This window comes from Sceloporus occidentalis, unplaced genomic scaffold (assembly GCF_023333645.1).
Source record: "Sceloporus occidentalis isolate IW3139 unplaced genomic scaffold, rSceOcc1.0.p SCAF_111, whole genome shotgun sequence".
Lineage (NCBI taxonomy): Eukaryota > Metazoa > Chordata > Lepidosauria > Squamata > Phrynosomatidae > Sceloporus > Sceloporus occidentalis.
The window spans coordinates 1,446,938-1,467,023 of record NW_028317091.1 but is presented as its reverse complement, the minus strand read 5'-3'; the positions used below and the strand labels follow the sequence as shown (position 1 = coordinate 1,467,023).

Here is a 20,086-nt window from a genome sequence, read left to right as displayed (position 1 = left end):
CTAAGCAATCCAAAATTGGCACTATGCCAAAAAGTTTTTCCTGTGTTTTTTCATGGAAGGATTGGCATGCTTTGTCTGGAAAATAACTTTCCACAAGTGGCATAAGAAGATTTAGCTTAATGTTGGAAAGCTTTAAGGATTTTGCATTTCTGTCTTTCAATGTAATCATTAGCTCATTGGCATTGCAAACACAGGAACAAAAGTGTTCAGGAAAACATCCTGCTCGTCCCTGGGTGGGCTTGAACCACCACCCTTTCAGTTAACAGCCGAACAAGCTAAACGATTGCGCCACAGAGACACCCACATGTGACTGCTTTCAGAGAAGGTTTGTGACTTTAAACCGTCAGCATTCCAGAGGGCTTAATGACCATAGCAGAAGAATTGACAGTTGTATCTCAACTGTTTATACATTATTTCATGATGGTGAGAACTTGTACTCCTAAATTGTCTTTACGAATCTTGAAGAAGAGATTTGGAAAAAAGTCAGATATTCATGGGTTTTTTTATCATTTGGGAAGAAAGTGGCAAAAAGTTCGCACTTTCGAAGCTTGAAGAAGAGATTTGGAGAAAAAAAAGTCAGGAATTAATGTGTTTTTATCATTTGTGAAAAAAAAAAGCACATGAAAAAGCAGAGTGGCGCAGCGGAAGCGTGCTGGGCCCATAACCCAGAGGTCGATGTGTCGAAACCGTCCTCTGCTAGATGTCATTTTTACATAGGCTTAATAACTTCTGTCATTGATGATATTGCATGAAAACAGCATTCTCCCCTCGGACAAGCTGTCACACAGAAAGCAGAGTGGCGCAGCGGAAGTGTGCTGGGCCCATAACCCAGAGGTCGATGGATCGGAACCATCCTCTGCTAATTTTGTTTTTATAATGTCACTTTTCTGTTTAAGAACAACTGGCGTTGCATAAGATTAATTGGCACGTAGGGTTAATAACTTGTGTCATTTATGATATTGTATGAAAACGGCATTCTCCCCTTGCCAGCCACTATTTTGGTAACGGCTGCCCGAATTATTAACAACATGTAGTATTGTAGACGTGGCCTAAATTAAAAAACAAAAAATTAATAATAATAATCTAAGCAATCCAAAATTGGCACTATGCCAAAAAGTTTTTCCTGTGTTTTTTCATGGAAGGATTGGCATGCTTTGTCTGGAAAATAACTTTCCACAAGTGGAATAAGAAGATTTAGCTTAATGTTGGAAAGCTTTAAGGATTTTGCATTTCTGTCTTTCAATGTAATCATTAGCTCATTGGCGTTGCAAACACAGGAATGAAAGTTTTCAGGAAAACATCCCGCTCGTCCCTGGGTGGGCTTGAACCACCAACCTTTCGGTTAACAGCCGAACGCGCTAACCGATTGCGCCACAGAGACAACCACATGTGACTACTTTCAGAGAAGCAGTGAGGATTATGACTTTAAACCTTCAGCATTCCAGAGGGCTTAATGACCATAGCAGAAGAAATGACAGTTGTATCTCAACTGTTTATACATTATTTCATGATGGTGAGAACTTGTACTCCTAAATTGTCTTTACGAATCTTGAAGAAGAGATTTGGAAAAAAAGTCAGATATTCATGTTTTTTTTATCATTTGTGAAGAAAGTGGCAAAAAGTTCGCACTTTCGAAGCTTGAAGAAGAGATTTGGAGAAAAAAAAGTCAGGAATTAATGTGTTTTTATCATTTGTGAAAAAAAAAAAGCACATGAAAAAGCAGAGTGGCGCAGCGGAAGCGTGCTGGGCCCATAACCCAGAGGTCGATGGATCGAAACCATCCTCTGCTAGATGTCATTTTTACATAGGGTTAATAACTTCTGTCATTGATGATATTGCATGAAAACAGCATTCTCCCCTCGGACAAGCCGTCACATGGAAAGCAGAGTGGCGCAGCGGAAGCATGCTGGGCCCATAACCCAGAGGTTGATGGATTGAAACCATCCTCTGCTAATTTTGTTTTTATAATGTCACTTTTCTGTTTAAGCACAACTGCCGTTGCATAAGATTAATTGGCACGTAGGGTTAATAACTTGTGTCATTTATGATATTGTATGAAAACGGCATTCTCCCCTTGCCAGCCACTATTTTGGTAACGGCTGCCCGAATTATTAACAACATGTAGTATTGTAGACGTGGCCTAAATTAAAAAACAAAAAATTAATAATAATAATCTAAGCAATCCAAAATTGGCACTATGCCAAAAAGTTTTTCCTGTGTTTTTTCATGGAAGGATTGGCATGCTTTGTCTGGAAAATAACTTTCCACAAGTGGAATAAGAAGATTTAGCTTAATGTTGGAAAGCTTTAAGGATTTTGCATTTCTGTCTTTCAATGTAATCATTAGCTCATTGGCGTTGCAAACACAGGAACGAAAGTTTTCAGGAAAACATCCCACTCGTCCCTGGGTGGGCTTGAACCACCACCCTTTCAGTTAACAGCCGAACAAGCTAAACGATTGCGCCACAGAGACACCCACATGTGACTGCTTTCAGAGAAGGTTTGTGACTTTAAACCGTTAGCATTCCAGAGGGCTTAATGACCATAGCAGAAGAATTGACAGTTGTATCTCAACTGTTTATACATTATTTCATGATGGTGAGAACTTGTACTCCTAAATTGTCTTTACGAATCTTGAAGAAGAGATTTGGAAAAAAAGTCAAATATTCATGTTTTTTTTATCATTTGGGAAGAAAGTGGCAAAAAGTTGGCACTTTCGAAGCTTGAAGAAGAGATTTGGAGAAAAAAAAGTCAGGAATTAATGTGTTTTTATCATTTGTGAAAAAAAAACGCATAAAGAAGTAGAGTGGCGCAGCGAAAGCGTGCTGGGCCCATAACCCAGAGGTCGATGTGTCGAAACCATCCTCTGCTAGATGTCATTTTTACATAGGCTTAATAACTTCTGTCATTGATGATATTGCATAAAAACAGCATTCTCCCCTCGGACAAGCTGTCACACAGAAAGCAGAGTGGCGCAGCGGAAGCGTGCTGGGCCCATAACCCAGAGGTCGATGGATCGAAACCATCCTCTGCTAGATGTCATTTTTACATAGGGTTAATAACTTCTGTCATTGATGATATTGCATGAAAACAGCATTCTCCCCTCGGACAAGCCGTCACACGGAAAGCAGAGTGGCGCAGCGGAAGCGTGCTGGGCCCATAACCCAGAGGTCGATGGATTGAAACCATCCTCTGCTAATTTTGTTTTTATAATGTCACTTTTCTGTTTAAGCACAACTGGCGTTGCATAAGATTAATTGGCACGTAGGGTTAATAACTTGTGTCATTTATGATATTGTATGAAAACGGCATTCTCCCCTTGCCAGCCACTATTTTGGTAACGGCTGCCCGAATTATTAACAACATGTAGTATTGTAGACGTGGCCTAAATTAAAAAACAAAAAATTAATAATAATAATCTAAGCAATCCAAAATTGGCACTATGCCAAAAAGTTTTTCCTGTGTTTTTTCATGGAAGGATTGGCATGCTTTGTCTGGAAAATAACTTTCCACAAGTGGAATAAGAAGATTTAGCTTAATGTTGGAAAGCTTTAAGGATTTTGCATTTCTGTCTTTCAATGTAATCATTAGCTCATTGGCGTTGCAAACACAGGAATGAAAGTTTTCAGGAAAACATCCCGCTCGTCCCTGGGTGGGCTTGAACCACCAACCTTTCGGTTAACAGCCGAACGCACTAACCGATTGCGCCACAGAGACAACCACATGTGACTACTTTCAGAGAAGCAGTGAGGATTATGACTTTAAACCTTCAGCATTCCAGAGGGCTTAATGACCATAGCAGAAGAAATGACAGTTGTATCTCAACTGTTTATACATTATTTCATGATGGTGAGAACTTGTACTCCTAAATTGTCTTTACGAATCTTGAAGAAGAGATTTGGAAAAAAAGTCAGATATTCATGTTTTTTTTATCATTTGTGAAGAAAGTGGCAAAAAGTTCGCACTTTCGAAGCTTGAAGAAGAGATTTGGAGAAAAAAAAGTCAGGAATTAATGTGTTTTTATCATTTGTGAAAAAAAAAAAGCACATGAAAAAGCAGAGTGGCGCAGCGGAAGCGTGCTGGGCCCATAACCCAGAGGTCGATGGATCGAAACCATCCTCTGCTAGATGTCATTTTTACATAGGGTTAATAACTTCTGTCATTGATGATATTGCATGAAAACAGCATTCTCCCCTCGGACAAGCCGTCACATGGAAAGCAGAGTGGCGCAGCGGAAGCGTGCTGGGCCCATAACCCAGAGGTTGATGGATTGAAACCATCCTCTGCTAATTTTGTTTTTATAATGTCACTTTTCTGTTTAAGCACAACTGCCGTTGCATAAGATTAATTGGCACGTAGGGTTAATAACTTGTGTCATTTATGATATTGTATGAAAACGGCATTCTCCCCTTGCCAGCCACTATTTTGGTAACGGCTGCCCGAATTATTAACAACATGTAGTATTGTAGACGTGGCCTAAATTAAAAAACAAAAAATTAATAATAATAATCTAAGCAATCCAAAATTGGCACTATGCCAAAAAGTTTTTCCTGTGTTTTTTCATGGAAGGATTGGCATGCTTTGTCTGGAAAATAACTTTCCACAAGTGGAATAAGAAGATTTAGCTTAATGTTGGAAAGCTTTAAGGATTTTGCATTTCTGTCTTTCAATGTAATCATTAGCTCATTGGCGTTGCAAACACAGGAACGAAAGTTTTCAGGAAAACATCCCACTCGTCCCTGGGTGGGCTTGAACCACCACCCTTTCAGTTAACAGCCGAACAAGCTAAACGATTGCGCCACAGAGACACCCACATGTGACTGCTTTCAGAGAAGGTTTGTGACTTTAAACCGTTAGCATTCCAGAGGGCTTAATGACCATAGCAGAAGAATTGACAGTTGTATCTCAACTGTTTATACATTATTTCATGATGGTGAGAACTTGTACTCCTAAATTGTCTTTACGAATCTTGAAGAAGAGATTTGGAAAAAAAGTCAAATATTCATGTTTTTTTTATCATTTGGGAAGAAAGTGGCAAAAAGTTGGCACTTTCGAAGCTTGAAGAAGAGATTTGGAGAAAAAAAAGTCAGGAATTAATGTGTTTTTATCATTTGTGAAAAAAAAAACGCATAAAGAAGTAGAGTGGCGCAGCGGAAGCGTGCTGGGCCCATAACCCAGAGGTCGATGTGTCGAAACCATCCTCTGCTAGATGTCATTTTTACATAGGCTTAATAACTTCTGTCATTGATGATATTGCATAAAAACAGCATTCTCCCCTCGGACAAGCTGTCACACAGAAAGCAGAGTGGCGCAGCGGAAGCGTGCTGGGCCCATAACCCAGAGGTCGATGGATCGAAACCATCCTCTGCTAGATGTCATTTTTACATAGGGTTAATAACTTCTGTCATTGATGATATTGCATGAAAACAGCATTCTCCCCTCGGACAAGCCGTCACACGGAAAGCAGAGTGGCGCAGCGGAAGCGTGCTGGGCCCATAACCCAGAGGTCGATGGATTGAAACCATCCTCTGCTAATTTTGTTTTTATAATGTCACTTTTCTGTTTAAGCACAACTGGCGTTGCATAAGATTAATTGGCACGTAGGGTTAATAACTTGTGTCATTTATGATATTGTATGAAAACGGCATTCTCCCCTTGCCAGCCACTATTTTGGTAACGGCTGCCCGAATTATTAACAACATGTAGTATTGTAGACGTGGCCTAAATTAAAAAACAAAAAATTAATAATAATAATCTAAGCAATCCAAAATTGGCACTATGCCAAAAAGTTTTTCCTGTGTTTTTTCATGGAAGGATTGGCATGCTTTGTCTGGAAAATAACTTTCCACAAGTGGCATAAGAAGATTTAGCTTAATGTTGGAAAGCTTTAAGGATTTTGCATTTCTGTCTTTCAATGTAATCATTAGCTCACTGGTGTTGCAAACACAGGAATGAAAGTTTTCAGGAAAACATCCCGCTCGTCCCTGGGTGGGCTTGAACCACCAACCTTTCGGTTAACAGGCGAACGCGCTAACCGATTGCGCCACAGAGACAACCACATGTGACTACTTTCAGAGAAGCAGTGAGGATTATGACTTTAAACCTTCAGCATTCCAGAGGGCTTAATGACCATAGCAGAAGAAATGACAGTTGTATCTCAACTGTTTATACATTATTTCATGATGGTGAGAACTTGTACTCCTAAATTGTCTTTACGAATCTTGAAGAAGAGATTTGGAAAAAAAGTCAGATATTCATGTTTTTTTTATCATTTGGGAAGAAAGTGGCAAAAAGTTGGCACTTTCGAAGCTTGAAGAAGAGATTTGGAGAAAAAAAAGTCAGGAATTAATGTGTTTTTATCATTTGTGAAAAAAAAACGCAAGAAGAAGCAGGATGGCGCAGCGGAAGCGTGCTGGGCCCATAACCCAGAGGTCAATGGATCGAAACCATCCTCTGCTAGATGTCATTTTCACATAGGCTTAATAACTTCTGTCATTGATGATATTGCATGAAAACAGCATTCTCCCCTCGGACAAGCTGTTACACGGAAAGCAGAGTGGCGCAGCGGAAGTGTGCTGGGCCCATAACCCAGAGGTCGATGGATCGAAACCATCCTCTGCTAATTTTGTTTTTATAATGTCACTTTTCTGTTTAAGCACAACTGCCGTTGCATAAGATTCATTGGCACGTAGGGTTAATAACTTGTGTCATTTATGATATTGTATGAAAACGGCATTCTCCCCTTGCCAGCCACTATTTTGGTAACGGCTGCCCGAATTATTAACAACATGTAGTATTGTAGACGTGGCCTAAATTAAAAAACAAAAAATTAATAATAATAATCTAAGCAATCCAAAATTGGCACTATGCCAAAAAGTTTTTCCTGTGTTTTTTCATGGAAGGATTGGCATGCTTTGTCTGGAAAATAACTTTCCACAAGTGGAATAAGAAGATTTAGCTTAATGTTGGAAAGCTTTAAGGATTTTGCATTTCTGTCTTTCAATGTAATCATTAGCTCATTGGCGTTGCAAACACAGGAACGAAAGTTTTCAGGAAAACATCCCACTCGTCCCTGGGTGGGCTTGAACCACCACCCTTTCAGTTAACAGCCGAACAAGCTAAACGATTGCGCCACAGAGACACCCACATGTGACTGCTTTCAGAGAAGGTTTGTGACTTTAAACCGTTAGCATTCCAGAGGGCTTAATGACCATAGCAGAAGAATTGACAGTTGTATCTCAACTGTTTATACATTATTTCATGATGGTGAGAACTTGTACTCCTAAATTGTCTTTACGAATCTTGAAGAAGAGATTTGGAAAAAAAGTCAAATATTCATGTTTTTTTTATCATTTGGGAAGAAAGTGGCAAAAAGTTGGCACTTTCGAAGCTTGAAGAAGAGATTTGGAGAAAAAAAAGTCAGGAATTAATGTGTTTTTATCATTTGTGAAAAAAAAACGCATAAAGAAGTAGAGTGGCGCAGCGGAAGCGTGCTGGGCCCATAACCCAGAGGTCGATGTGTCGAAACCATCCTCTGCTAGATGTCATTTTTACATAGGCTTAATAACTTCTGTCATTGATGATATTGCATAAAAACAGCATTCTCCCCTCGGACAAGCTGTCACACAGAAAGCAGAGTGGCGCAGCGGAAGCGTGCTGGGCCCATAACCCAGAGGTCGATGGATCGAAACCATCCTCTGCTAGATGTCATTTTTACATAGGGTTAATAACTTCTGTCATTGATGATATTGCATGAAAACAGCATTCTCCCCTCGGACAAGCCGTCACACGGAAAGCAGAGTGGCGCAGCGGAAGCGTGCTGGGCCCATAACCCAGAGGTCGATGGATTGAAACCATCCTCTGCTAATTTTGTTTTTATAATGTCACTTTTCTGTTTAAGCACAACTGGCGTTGCATAAGATTAATTGGCACGTAGGGTTAATAACTTGTGTCATTTATGATATTGTATGAAAACGGCATTCTCCCCTTGCCAGCCACTATTTTGGTAACGGCTGCCCGAATTATTAACAACATGTAGTATTGTAGACGTGGCCTAAATTAAAAAACAAAAAATTAATAATAATAATCTAAGCAATCCAAAATTGGCACTATGCCAAAAAGTTTTTCCTGTGTTTTTTCATGGAAGGATTGGCATGCTTTGTCTGGAAAATAACTTTCCACAAGTGGCATAAGAAGATTTAGCTTAATGTTGGAAAGCTTTAAGGATTTTGCATTTCTGTCTTTCAATGTAATCATTAGCTCATTGGCATTGCAAACACAGGAACAAAAGTGTTCAGGAAAACATCCTGCTCGTCCCTGGGTGGGCTTGAACCACCACCTTTCAGTTAACAGCCGAACAAGCTAAACGATTGCGCCACAGAGACACCCACATGTGACTGCTTTCAGAGAAGGTTTGTGACTTTAAACCGTCAGCATTCCAGAGGGCTTAATGACCATAGCAGAAGAATTGACAGTTGTATCTCAACTGTTTATACATTATTTCATGATGGTGAGAACTTGTACTCCTAAATTGTCTTTACGAATCTTGAAGAAGAGATTTGGAAAAAAGTCAGATATTCATGGGTTTTTTTATCATTTGGGAAGAAAGTGGCAAAAAGTTCGCACTTTCGAAGCTTGAAGAAGAGATTTGGAGAAAAAAAAGTCAGGAATTAATGTGTTTTTATCATTTGTGAAAAAAAAAAGCACATGAAAAAGCAGAGTGGCGCAGCGGAAGCGTGCTGGGCCCATAACCCAGCGGTCGATGTGTCGAAACCATCCTCTGCTAGATGTCATTTTTACATAGGCTTAATAACTTCTGTCATTGATGATATTGCATGAAAACAGCATTCTCCCCTCGGACAAGCTGCCACACAGAAAGCAGAGTGGCGCAGCGGAAGCGTGCTGGGCCCATAACCCAGAGGTCGATGGATCGAAACCATCCTCTGCTAGATGTCATTTTTACATAGGGTTAATAACTTCTGTCATTGATGATATTGCATGAAAACAGCATTCTCCCCTCGGACAAGCCGTCACACGGAAAGCAGAGTGGCGCAGCGGAAGCGTGCTGGGCCCATAACCCAGAGGTCGATGGATTGAAACCATCCTCTGCTAATTTTGTTTTTATAATGTCACTTTTCTGTTTAAGAACAACTGGCGTTGCATAAGATTAATTGGCACGTAGGGTTAATAACTTGTGTCATTTATGATATTGTATGAAAACGGCATTCTCCCCTTGCCAGCCACTATTTTGGTAACGGCTGCCCGAATTATTAACAACATGTAGTATTGTAGACGTGGCCTAAATTAAAAAACAAAAAATTAATAATAATAATCTAAGCAATCCAAAATTGGCACTATGCCAAAAAGTTTTTCCTGTGTTTTTTCATGGAAGGATTGGCATGCTTTGTCTGGAAAATAACTTTCCACAAGTGGAATAAGAAGATTTAGCTTAATGTTGGAAAGCTTTAAGGATTTTGCATTTCTGTCTTTCAATGTAATCATTAGCTCACTGGTGTTGCAAACACAGGAATGAAAGTTTTCAGGAAAACATCCCGCTCGTCCCTGGGTGGGCTTGAACCACCAACCTTTCGGTTAACAGGCGAACGCGCTAACCGATTGCGCCACAGAGACAACCACATGTGACTACTTTCAGAGAAGCAGTGAGGATTATGACTTTAAACCTTCAGCATTCCAGAGGGCTTAATGACCATAGCAGAAGAAATGACAGTTGTATCTCAACTGTTTATACATTATTTCATGATGGTGAGAACTTGTACTCCTAAATTGTCTTTACGAATCTTGAAGAAGAGATTTGGAAAAAAAGTCAGATATTCATGTTTTTTTTATCATTTGGGAAGAAAGTGGCAAAAAGTTGGCACTTTCGAAGCTTGAAGAAGAGATTTGGAGAAAAAAAAGTCAGGAATTAATGTGTTTTTATCATTTGTGAAAAAAAAACGCAAGAAGAAGCAGGATGGCGCAGCGGAAGCGTGCTGGGCCCATAACCCAGAGGTCAATGGATCGAAACCATCCTCTGCTAGATGTCATTTTCACATAGGCTTAATAACTTCTGTCATTGATGATATTGCATGAAAACAGCATTCTCCCCTCGGACAAGCTGTCACACAGAAAGCAGAGTGGCGCAGCGGAAGCGTGCTGGGCCCATAACCCAGAGGTCAATGGATCGAAACCATCCTCTGCTAGATGTCATTTTTACATAGGGTTAATAACTTCTGTCATTGATGATATTGCATGAAAACAGCATTCTCCCCTCGGACAAGCCGTCACACAGAAAGCAGAGTGGCGCAGCGGAAGCGTGCTGGGCCCATAACCCAGAGGTCGATGGATCGAAACCATCCTCTGCTAATTTTGTTTTTATAATGTCACTTTTCTGTTTAAGCACAACTGGTGTTGAATAAGATTAATTGGCACGTAGGGTTAATAACTTGTGTCATTTATGATATTGTATGAAAACAGCATTTTCCCCTCGGACAACCTGTTACACGGAAAGCAGAGTGGCGCAGCGGAAGCGTGCTGGGCCCATAACCCAGAGGTCGATGGATCGAAACCATCCTCTGCTAATTTTGTTTTTATAATGTCACTTTTCTGTTTAAGCACAACTGCCGTTGCATAAGATTCATTGGCACGTAGGGTTAATAACTTGTGTCATTTATGATATTGTATGAAAACGGCATTCTCCCCTTGCCAGCCACTATTTTGGTAACGGCTGCCCGAATTATTAACAACATGTAGTATTGTAGACGTGGCCTAAATTAAAAAACAAAAAATTAATAATAATAATCTAAGCAATCCAAAATTGGCACTATGCCAAAAAGTTTTTCCTGTGTTTTTTCATGGAAGGATTGGCATGCTTTGTCTGGAAAATAACTTTCCACAAGTGGCATAAGAAGATTTAGCTTAATGTTGGAAAGCTTTAAGGATTTTGCATTTCTGTCTTTCAATGTAATCATTAGCTCATTGGCATTGCAAACACAGGAACAAAAGTGTTCAGGAAAACATCCTGCTCGTCCCTGGGTGGGCTTGAACCACCACCCTTTCAGTTAACAGCCGAACAAGCTAAACGATTGCGCCACAGAGACACCCACATGTGACTGCTTTCAGAGAAGGTTTGTGACTTTAAACCGTCAGCATTCCAGAGGGCTTAATGACCATAGCAGAAGAATTGACAGTTGTATCTCAACTGTTTATACATTATTTCATGATGGTGAGAACTTGTACTCCTAAATTGTCTTTACGAATCTTGAAGAAGAGATTTGGAAAAAAGTCAGATATTCATGGGTTTTTTTATCATTTGGGAAGAAAGTGGCAAAAAGTTCGCACTTTCGAAGCTTGAAGAAGAGATTTGGAGAAAAAAAAGTCAGGAATTAATGTGTTTTTATCATTTGTGAAAAAAAAAAGCACATGAAAAAGCAGAGTGGCGCAGCGGAAGCGTGCTGGGCCCATAACCCAGAGGTCGATGTGTCGAAACCATCCTCTGCTAGATGTCATTTTTACATAGGCTTAATAACTTCTGTCATTGATGATATTGCATGAAAACAGCATTCTCCCCTCGGACAAGCTGTCACACAGAAAGCAGAGTGGCGCAGCGGAAGCGTGCTGGGCCCATAACCCAGAGGTCGATGGATCGAAACCATCCTCTGCTAGATGTCATTTTTACATAGGGTTAATAACTTCTGTCATTGATGATATTGCATGAAAACAGCATTCTCCCCTCGGACAAGCCGTCACACGGAAAGCAGAGTGGCGCAGCGGAAGCGTGCTGGGCCCATAACCCAGAGGTCGATGGATCAAAACCATCCTCTGCTAATTTTGTTTTTATAATGTCACTTTTCTGTTTAAGCACAACTGGTGTTGAATAAGATTAATTGGCACGTAGGGTTAATAACTTGTGTCATTTATGATATTGTATGAAAACAGCATTTTCCCCTCGGACAAGCTGTTACACGGAAAGCAGAGTGGCGCAGCGGAAGCGTGCTGGGCCCATAACCCAGAGGTCGATGGATCGAAACCATCCTCTGCTAATTTTGTTTTTATAATGTCACTTTTCTGTTTAAGCACAACTGCCGTTGCATAAGATTAATTGGCACGTAGGGTTAATAACTTGTGTCATTTATGATATTGTATGAAAACGGCATTCTCCCCTTGCCAGCCACTATTTTGGTAACGGCTGCCCGAATTATTAACAACATGTAGTATTGTAGACGTGGCCTAAATTAAAAAACAAAAAATTAATAATAATAATCTAAGCAATCCAAAATTGGCACTATGCCAAAAAGTTTTTCCTGTGTTTTTTCATGGAAGGATTGGCATGCTTTGTCTGGAAAATAACTTTCCACAAGTGGCATAAGAAGATTTAGCTTAATGTTGGAAAGCTTTAAGGATTTTGCATTTCTGTCTTTCAATGTAATCATTAGCTCATTGGCATTGCAAACACAGGAACAAAAGTGTTCAGGAAAACATCCTGCTCGTCCCTGGGTGGGCTTGAACCACCACCCTTTCAGTTAACAGCCGAACAAGCTAAACGATTGCGCCACAGAGACACCCACATGTGACTGCTTTCAGAGAAGGTTTGTGACTTTAAACCGTCAGCATTCCAGAGGGCTTAATGACCATAGCAGAAGAATTGACAGTTGTATCTCAACTGTTTATACATTATTTCATGATGGTGAGAACTTGTACTCCTAAATTGTCTTTACGAATCTTGAAGAAGAGATTTGGAAAAAAGTCAGATATTCATGGGTTTTTTTATCATTTGGGAAGAAAGTGGCAAAAAGTTCGCACTTTCGAAGCTTGAAGAAGAGATTTGGAGAAAAAAAAGTCAGGAATTAATGTGTTTTTATCATTTGTGAAAAAAAAAAGCACATGAAAAAGCAGAGTGGCGCAGCGGAAGCGTGCTGGGCCCATAACCCAGAGGTCGATGTGTCGAAACCATCCTCTGCTAGATGTCATTTTTACATAGGCTTAATAACTTCTGTCATTGATGATATTGCATGAAAACAGCATTCTCCCCTCGGACAAGCTGTCACAAGAAAGCAGAGTGGCGCAGCAGAAGCGTGCTGGGCCCATAACCCAGAGGTCGATGGATCGAGACCATCCTCTGCTAGATGTCATTTTTACATAGGGTTAATAACTTCTGTCATTGATGATATTGCATGAAAACAGCATTCTCCCCTCGGACAAGCTGTCACACAGAAAGCAGAGTGGCGCAGCAGAAGCGTGCTGGGCCCATAACCCAGAGGTCGATGGATCGAAACCATCCTCTGCTAGATGTCATTTTTACATAGGGTTAATAACTTCTGTCATTGATGATATTGCATGAAAACAGCATTCTCCCCTCGGACAAGCCATCACACGGAAAGCAGAGTGGCGCAGCGGAAGCGTGCTGGGCCCATAACCCAGAGGTCGATGGATCGAAACCATCCTCTGCTAATTTTGTTTTTATAATGTCACTTTTCTGTTTAAGCACAACTGGTGTTGAATAAGATTAATTGGCACGTAGGGTTAATAACTTGTGTCATTTATGATATTGTATGAAAACAGCATTTTCCCCTCGGACAAGCTGTTACACGGAAAGCAGAGTGGCGCAGCGGAAGCGTGCTGGGCCCATAACCCAGAGGTCGATAGATCGAAACCATCCTCTGCTAGTTTTGTTTTTATAATGTCACTTTTCTGTTTAAGCACAACTGCCGTTGCATAAGATTAATTGGCACGTAGGGTTAATAACTTGTGTCATTTATGATATTGTATGAAAACGGCATTCTCCCCTTGCCAGCCACTATTTTGGTAACGGCTGCCCGAATTATTAACAACATGTAGTATTGTAGACGTGGCCTAAATTAAAAAACAAAAAATTAATAATAATAATCTAAGCAATCCAAAATTGGCACTATGCCAAAAAGTTTTTCCTGTGTTTTTTCATGGAAGGATTGGCATGCTTTGTCTGGAAAATAACTTTCCACAAGTGGCATAAGAAGATTTAGCTTAATGTTGGAAAGCTTTAAGGATTTTGCATTTCTGTCTTTCAATGTAATCATTAGCTCATTGGCATTGCAAACACAGGAACAAAAGTGTTCAGGAAAATATCCTGCTCGTCCCTGGGTGGGCTTGAACCACCACCCTTTCAGTTAACAGCCGAACAAGCTAAACGATTGCGCCACAGAGACACCCACATGTGACTGCTTTCAGAGAAGGTTTGTGACTTTAAACCGTCAGCATTCCAGAGGGCTTAATGACCATAGCAGAAGAATTGACAGTTGTATCTCAACTGTTTATACATTATTTCATGATGGTGAGAACTTGTACTCCTAAATTGTCTTTACGAATCTTGAAGAAGAGATTTGGAAAAAAGTCAGATATTCATGGGTTTTTTTATCATTTGGGAAGAAAGTGGCAAAAAGTTCGCACTTTCGAAGCTTGAAGAAGAGATTTGGAGAAAAAAAAGTCAGGAATTAATGTGTTTTTATCATTTGTGAAAAAAAAAAGCACATGAAAAAGCAGAGTGGCGCAGCGGAAGCGTGCTGGGCCCATAACCCAGAGGTCGATGTGTCGAAACCATCCTCTGCTAGATGTCATTTTTACATAGGCTTAATAACTTCTGTCATTGATGATATTGCATGAAAACAGCATTCTCCCCTCGGACAAGCTGTCACAAGAAAGCAGAGTGGCGCAGCAGAAGCGTGCTGGGCCCATAACCCAGAGGTCGATGGATCGAAACCATCCTCTGCTAGATGTCATTTTTACATAGGGTTAATAACTTCTGTCATTGATGATATTGCATAAAAACAGCATTCTCCCCTCGGACAAGCTGTCACACAGAAAGCAGAGTGGCGCAGCGGAAGCGTGCTGGGCCCATAACCCAGAGGTCGATGGATCGAAACCATCCTCTGCTAGATGTCATTTTTACATAGGGTTAATAACTTCTGTCATTGATGATATTGCATGAAAACAGCATTCTCCCCTCGGACAAGCCGTCACACGGAAAGCAGAGTGGCGCAGCGGAAGCGTGCTGGGCCCATAACCCAGAGGTCGATGGATCGAAACCATCCTCTGCTAATTTTGTTTTTATAATGTCACTTTTCTGTTTAAGCACAACTGGTGTTGAATAAGATTAATTGGCACGTAGGGTTAATAACTTGTGTCATTTATGATATTGTATGAAAACAGCATTTTCCCCTCGGACAAGCTGTTACACGGAAAGCAGAGTGGCGCAGCGGAAGCGTGCTGGGCCCATAACCCAGAGGTCGATGGATCGAAACCATCCTCTGCTAATTTTGTTTTTATAATGTCACTTTTCTGTTTAAGCACAACTGCCGTTGCATAAGATTAATTGGCACGTAGGGTTAATAACTTGTGTCATTTATGATATTGTATGAAAACGGCATTCTCCCTTTGCCAGCCACTATTTTGGTAACGGCTGCCCGAATTATTAACAACATGTAGTATTGTAGACGTGGCCTAAATTAAAAAACAAAAAATTAATAATAATAATCTAAGCAATCCAAAATTGGCACTATGCCAAAAAGTTTTTCCTGTGTTTTTTCATGGAAGGATTGGCATGCTTTGTCTGGAAAATAACTTTCCACAAGTGGCATAAGAAGATTTAGCTTAATGTTGGAAAGCTTTAAGGATTTTGCATTTCTGTCTTTCAATGTAATCATTAGCTCATTGGCATTGCAAACACAGGAACAAAAGTGTTCAGGAAAACATCCTGCTCGTCCCTGGGTGGGCTTGAACCACCACCCTTTCAGTTAACAGCCGAACAAGCTAAACGATTGCGCCACAGAGACACCCACGTGTGACTGCTTTCAGAGAAGGTTTGTGACTTTAAACCGTCAGCATTCCAGAGGGCTTAATGACCATAGCAGAAGAATTGACAGTTGTATCTCAACTGTTTATACATTATTTCATGATGGTGAGAACTTGTACTCCTAAATTGTCTTTACGAATCTTGAAGAAGAGATTTGGAAAAAAGTCAGATATTCATGGGTTTTTTTATCATTTGGGAAGAAAGTGGCAAAAAGTTCGCACTTTCGAAGCTTGAAGAAGAGATTTGGAGAAAAAAAAGTCAGGAATTAATGTGTTTTTATCATTTGTGAAAAAAAAACGCATGAAGAAGCAGGGTGGCGCAGCGGAAGCGTGCTGGGCCCGTAACCCAGAGGTCAATGGATTGAAACCATCCTCTGCTAGATGTCATTTTCACATAGGCTTAATAACTTCTGTCATTGATGATATTGCATGAAAACAGCATTCTCCCCTCGGACAAGCTGTCAGACGGAAAGCAGAGTGGCGCAGCGGAAGCGTGCTGGGCCCATAACCCAGAGGTCGATGGATCGAAACCATCCTCTGCTAATTTTGTTTTTATAATGTCACTTTTCTGTTTAAGCACAACTGGTGTTGAATAAGATTAATTGGCACGTAGGGTTAATAACTTGTGTCATTTATGATATTGTATGAAAACAGCATTTTCCCCTCGGACAAGCTGTTACACGGAAAGCAGAGTGGCGCAGCGGAAGCGTGCTGGGCCAATAACCCAGAGGTCGATGGATCGAAACCATCCTCTGCTAATTTTGTTTTTATAATGTCACTTTTCTGTTTAAGCACAACTGCCGTTGCATAAGATTAATTGGCACGTAGGGTTAATAACTTGTGTCATTTATGATATTGTATGAAAACGGCATTCTCCCTTTGCCAGCCACTATTTTGGTAACGGCTGCCCGAATTATTAACAACATGTAGTATTGTAGACGTGGCCTAAATTAAAAAACAAAAAATTAATAATAATAATCTAAGCAATCCAAAATTGGCACTATGCCAAAAAGTTTTTCCTGTGTTTTTTCATGGAAGGATTGGCATGCTTTGTCTGGAAAATAACTTTCCACAAGTGGCATAAGAAGATTTAGCTTAATGTTGGAAAGCTTTAAGGATTTTGCATTTCTGTCTTTCAATGTAATCATTAGCTCATTGGCATTGCAAACACAGGAACAAAAGTGTTCAGGAAAACATCCTGCTCGTCCCTGGGTGGGCTTGAACCACCACCCTTTCAGTTAACAGCCGAACAAGCTAAACGATTGCGCCACAGAGACACCCACATGTGACTGCTTTCAGAGAAGGTTTGTGACTTTAAACCGTCAGCATTCCAGAGGGCTTAATGACCATAGCAGAAGAATTGACAGTTGTATCTCAACTGTTTATACATTATTTCATGATGGTGAGAACTTGTACTCCTAAATTGTCTTTACGAATCTTGAAGAAGAGATTTGGAAAAAAGTCAGATATTCATGGGTTTTTTTATCATTTGGGAAGAAAGTGGCAAAAAGTTCGCACTTTCGAAGCTTGAAGAAGAGATTTGGAGAAAAAAAAGTCAGGAATTAATGTGTTTTTATCATTTGTGAAAAAAAAAAGCACATGAAAAAGCAGAGTGGCGCAGCGGAAGCGTGCTGGGCCCATAACCCAGAGGTCGATGTGTCGAAACCATCCTCTGCTAGATGTCATTTTTACATAGGCTTAATAACTTCCGTCATTGATGATATTGCATGAAAACAGCATTCTCCCCTCGGACAAGCTGTCACAAGAAGGCAGAGTGGCGCAGCAGAAGCGTGCTGGGCCCATAACCCAGAGGTCGATGGATCGAGACCATCCTCTGCTAGATGTCATTTTTACATAGGGTTAATAACTTCTGTCATTGATGATATTGCATGAAAACAGCATTCTCCCCTCGGACAAGCTGTCACACAGAAAGCAGAGTGGCGCAGCGGAAGCGTGCTGGGCCCATAACCCAGAGGTCGATGGATCGAAACCATCCTCTGCTAGATGTCATTTTTACATAGGGTTAATAACTTCTGTCATTGATGATATTGCATGAAAACAGCATTCTCCCCTCGGACAAGCTGTCACACGGAAAGCAGAGTGGCGCAGCGGAAGCGTGCTGGGCCCATAACCCAGAGGTCGATGGATCGAAACCATCCTCTGATAATTTTGTTTTTATAATGTCACTTTTCTGTTTAAGCACAGCTGGTGTTGAATAAGATTAATTGGCACGTAGGGTTAATAACTTGTGTCATTTATGATATTGTATGAAAACAGCATTTTCCCCTCGGACAAGCTGTTACACGGAAAGCAGAGTGGCGCAGCGGAAGTGTGCTGGGCCCATAACCCAGAGGTCGATGGATCGAAACCATCCTCTGCTAATTTTGTTTTTATAATGTCACTTTTCTGTTTAAGCACAACTGCCGTTGCATAAGATTAATTGGCACGTAGGGTTAATAACTTGTGTCATTTATGATATTGTATGAAAACGGCATTCTCCCCTTGCCAGCCACTATTTTGGTAACGGCTGCCCGAATTATTAACAACATGTAGTATTGTAGACGTGGCCTAAATTAAAAAACAAAAAATTAATAATAATAATCTAAGCAATCCAAAATTGGCACTATGCCAAAAAGTTTTTCCTGTGTTTTTTCATGGAAGGATTGGCATGCTTTGTCTGGAAAATAACTTTCCACAAGTGGCATAAGAAGATTTAGCTTAATGTTGGAAAGCTTTAAGGATTTTGCATTTCTGTCTTTCAATGTAATCATTAGCTCATTGGCATTGCAAACACAGGAACAAAAGTGTTCAGGAAAACATCCTGCTCGTCCCTGGGGGGGCTTGAACCACCACCCTTTCAGTTAACAGCCGAACAAGCTAAACGATTGCGCCACAGAGACACCCACATGTGACTGCTTTCAGAGAAGGTTTGTGACTTTAAACCGTCAGCATTCCAGAGGGCTTAATGACCATAGCAGAAGAATTGACAGTTGTATCTCAACTGTTTATACATTATTTCATGATGGTGAGAACTTGTACTCCTAAATTGTCTTTACGAATCTTGAAGAAGAGATTTGGAAAAAAGTCAGATATTCATGGGTTTTTTTATCATTTGGGAAGAAAGTGGCAAAAAGTTCGCACTTTCGAAGCTTGAAGAAGAGATTTGGAGAAAAAAAGTCAGGAATTAATGTGTTTTTATCATTTGTGAAAAAAAAAAGCACATGAAAAAGCAGAGTGGCGCAGCGGAAGCGTGCTGGGCCCATAACCCAGAGGTCGATGTGTCGAAACCATCCTCTGCTAGATGTCATTTTTACATAGGCTTAATAACTTCTGTCATTGATGATATTGCATGAAAACAGCATTCTCCCCTCGGACAAGCTGTCACACAGAAAGCAGAGTGGCGCAGCGGAAGCGTGCTGGGCCCATAACCCAGAGGTCGATGGATCGAAACCATCCTCTGCTAGATGTCATTTTTACATAGGGTTAATAACTTCTGTCATTGATGATATTGCATGAAAACAGCATTCTCCCCTCGGACAAGCCGTCACACGGAAAGCAGAGTGGCGCAGCGGAAGCATGCTGGGTCCATAACCCAGAGGTCGATGGATTGAAACCATCCTCTGCTAAATTTGTTTTTATAATGTCACTTTTCTGTTTAAGAACAACTGGCGTTGCATAAGATTAATTGGCACGTAGGGTTAATAACTTGTGTCATTTATGATATTGTATGAAAACGGCATTCTCCCCTTGCCAGCCACTATTTTGGTAACGGCTGCCCGAATTATTAACAACATGTAGTATTGTAGACGTGGCCTAAATTAAAAAACAAAAAATTAATAATAATAATCTAAGCAATCCAAAATTGGCACTATGCCAAAAAGTTTTTCCTGTGTTTTTTCATGGAAGGATTGGCATGCTTTGTCTGGAAAATAACTTTCCACAAGTGGAATAAGAAGATTTAGCTTAATGTTGGAAAGCTTTAAGGATTTTGCATTTCTGTCTTTCAATGTAATCATTAGCTCATTGGCGTTGCAAACACAGGAATGAAAGTTTTCAGGAAAACATCCCGCTCGTCCCTGGGTGGGCTTGAACCACCAACCTTTCGGTTAACAGCCGATTGCGCCACAGAGACAACCACATGTGACATAGTGGGTATAACAGAGACATGGTTGGATGATAGCTATGACTGGGCGGTTAACATACAGGGGTATAGTCTATTCAGGAAGGATCGGAAAAAACGAAAAGGGGGAGGAGTTTGCCTTTAT

General features: G+C 40.5%; 5 non-coding genes across 5 annotated transcripts; 1 reads left to right on the top strand and 4 right to left on the bottom strand.

The window, feature by feature from the left end:
- Positions 1 to 1,307: 1,307 nt before the first annotated feature.
- Positions 1,308 to 1,381, bottom strand: TRNAN-GUU (transfer RNA asparagine (anticodon GUU)). The gene has a single exon. It is a non-coding gene; the product is annotated as a tRNA-Asn (tRNA).
- A 2,261-nt stretch (positions 1,382 to 3,642) lies between these two features.
- Positions 3,643 to 3,716, bottom strand: TRNAN-GUU (transfer RNA asparagine (anticodon GUU)). The gene has a single exon. It is a non-coding gene; the product is annotated as a tRNA-Asn (tRNA).
- Positions 3,717 to 5,978: 2,262 nt separating this feature from the next.
- On the bottom strand, positions 5,979 to 6,052 carry TRNAN-GUU (transfer RNA asparagine (anticodon GUU)). Its single transcript has one exon. It is a non-coding gene; the product is annotated as a tRNA-Asn (tRNA).
- Positions 6,053 to 9,555: 3,503 nt separating this feature from the next.
- TRNAN-GUU (transfer RNA asparagine (anticodon GUU)) lies at positions 9,556 to 9,629 on the bottom strand. The gene has a single exon. It is a non-coding gene; the product is annotated as a tRNA-Asn (tRNA).
- Positions 9,630 to 16,507: 6,878 nt separating this feature from the next.
- On the top strand, positions 16,508 to 16,579 carry TRNAI-AAU (transfer RNA isoleucine (anticodon AAU)). The gene has a single exon. It is a non-coding gene; the product is annotated as a tRNA-Ile (tRNA).
- The last annotated feature ends 3,507 nt before the right edge of the window (positions 16,580 to 20,086 follow it).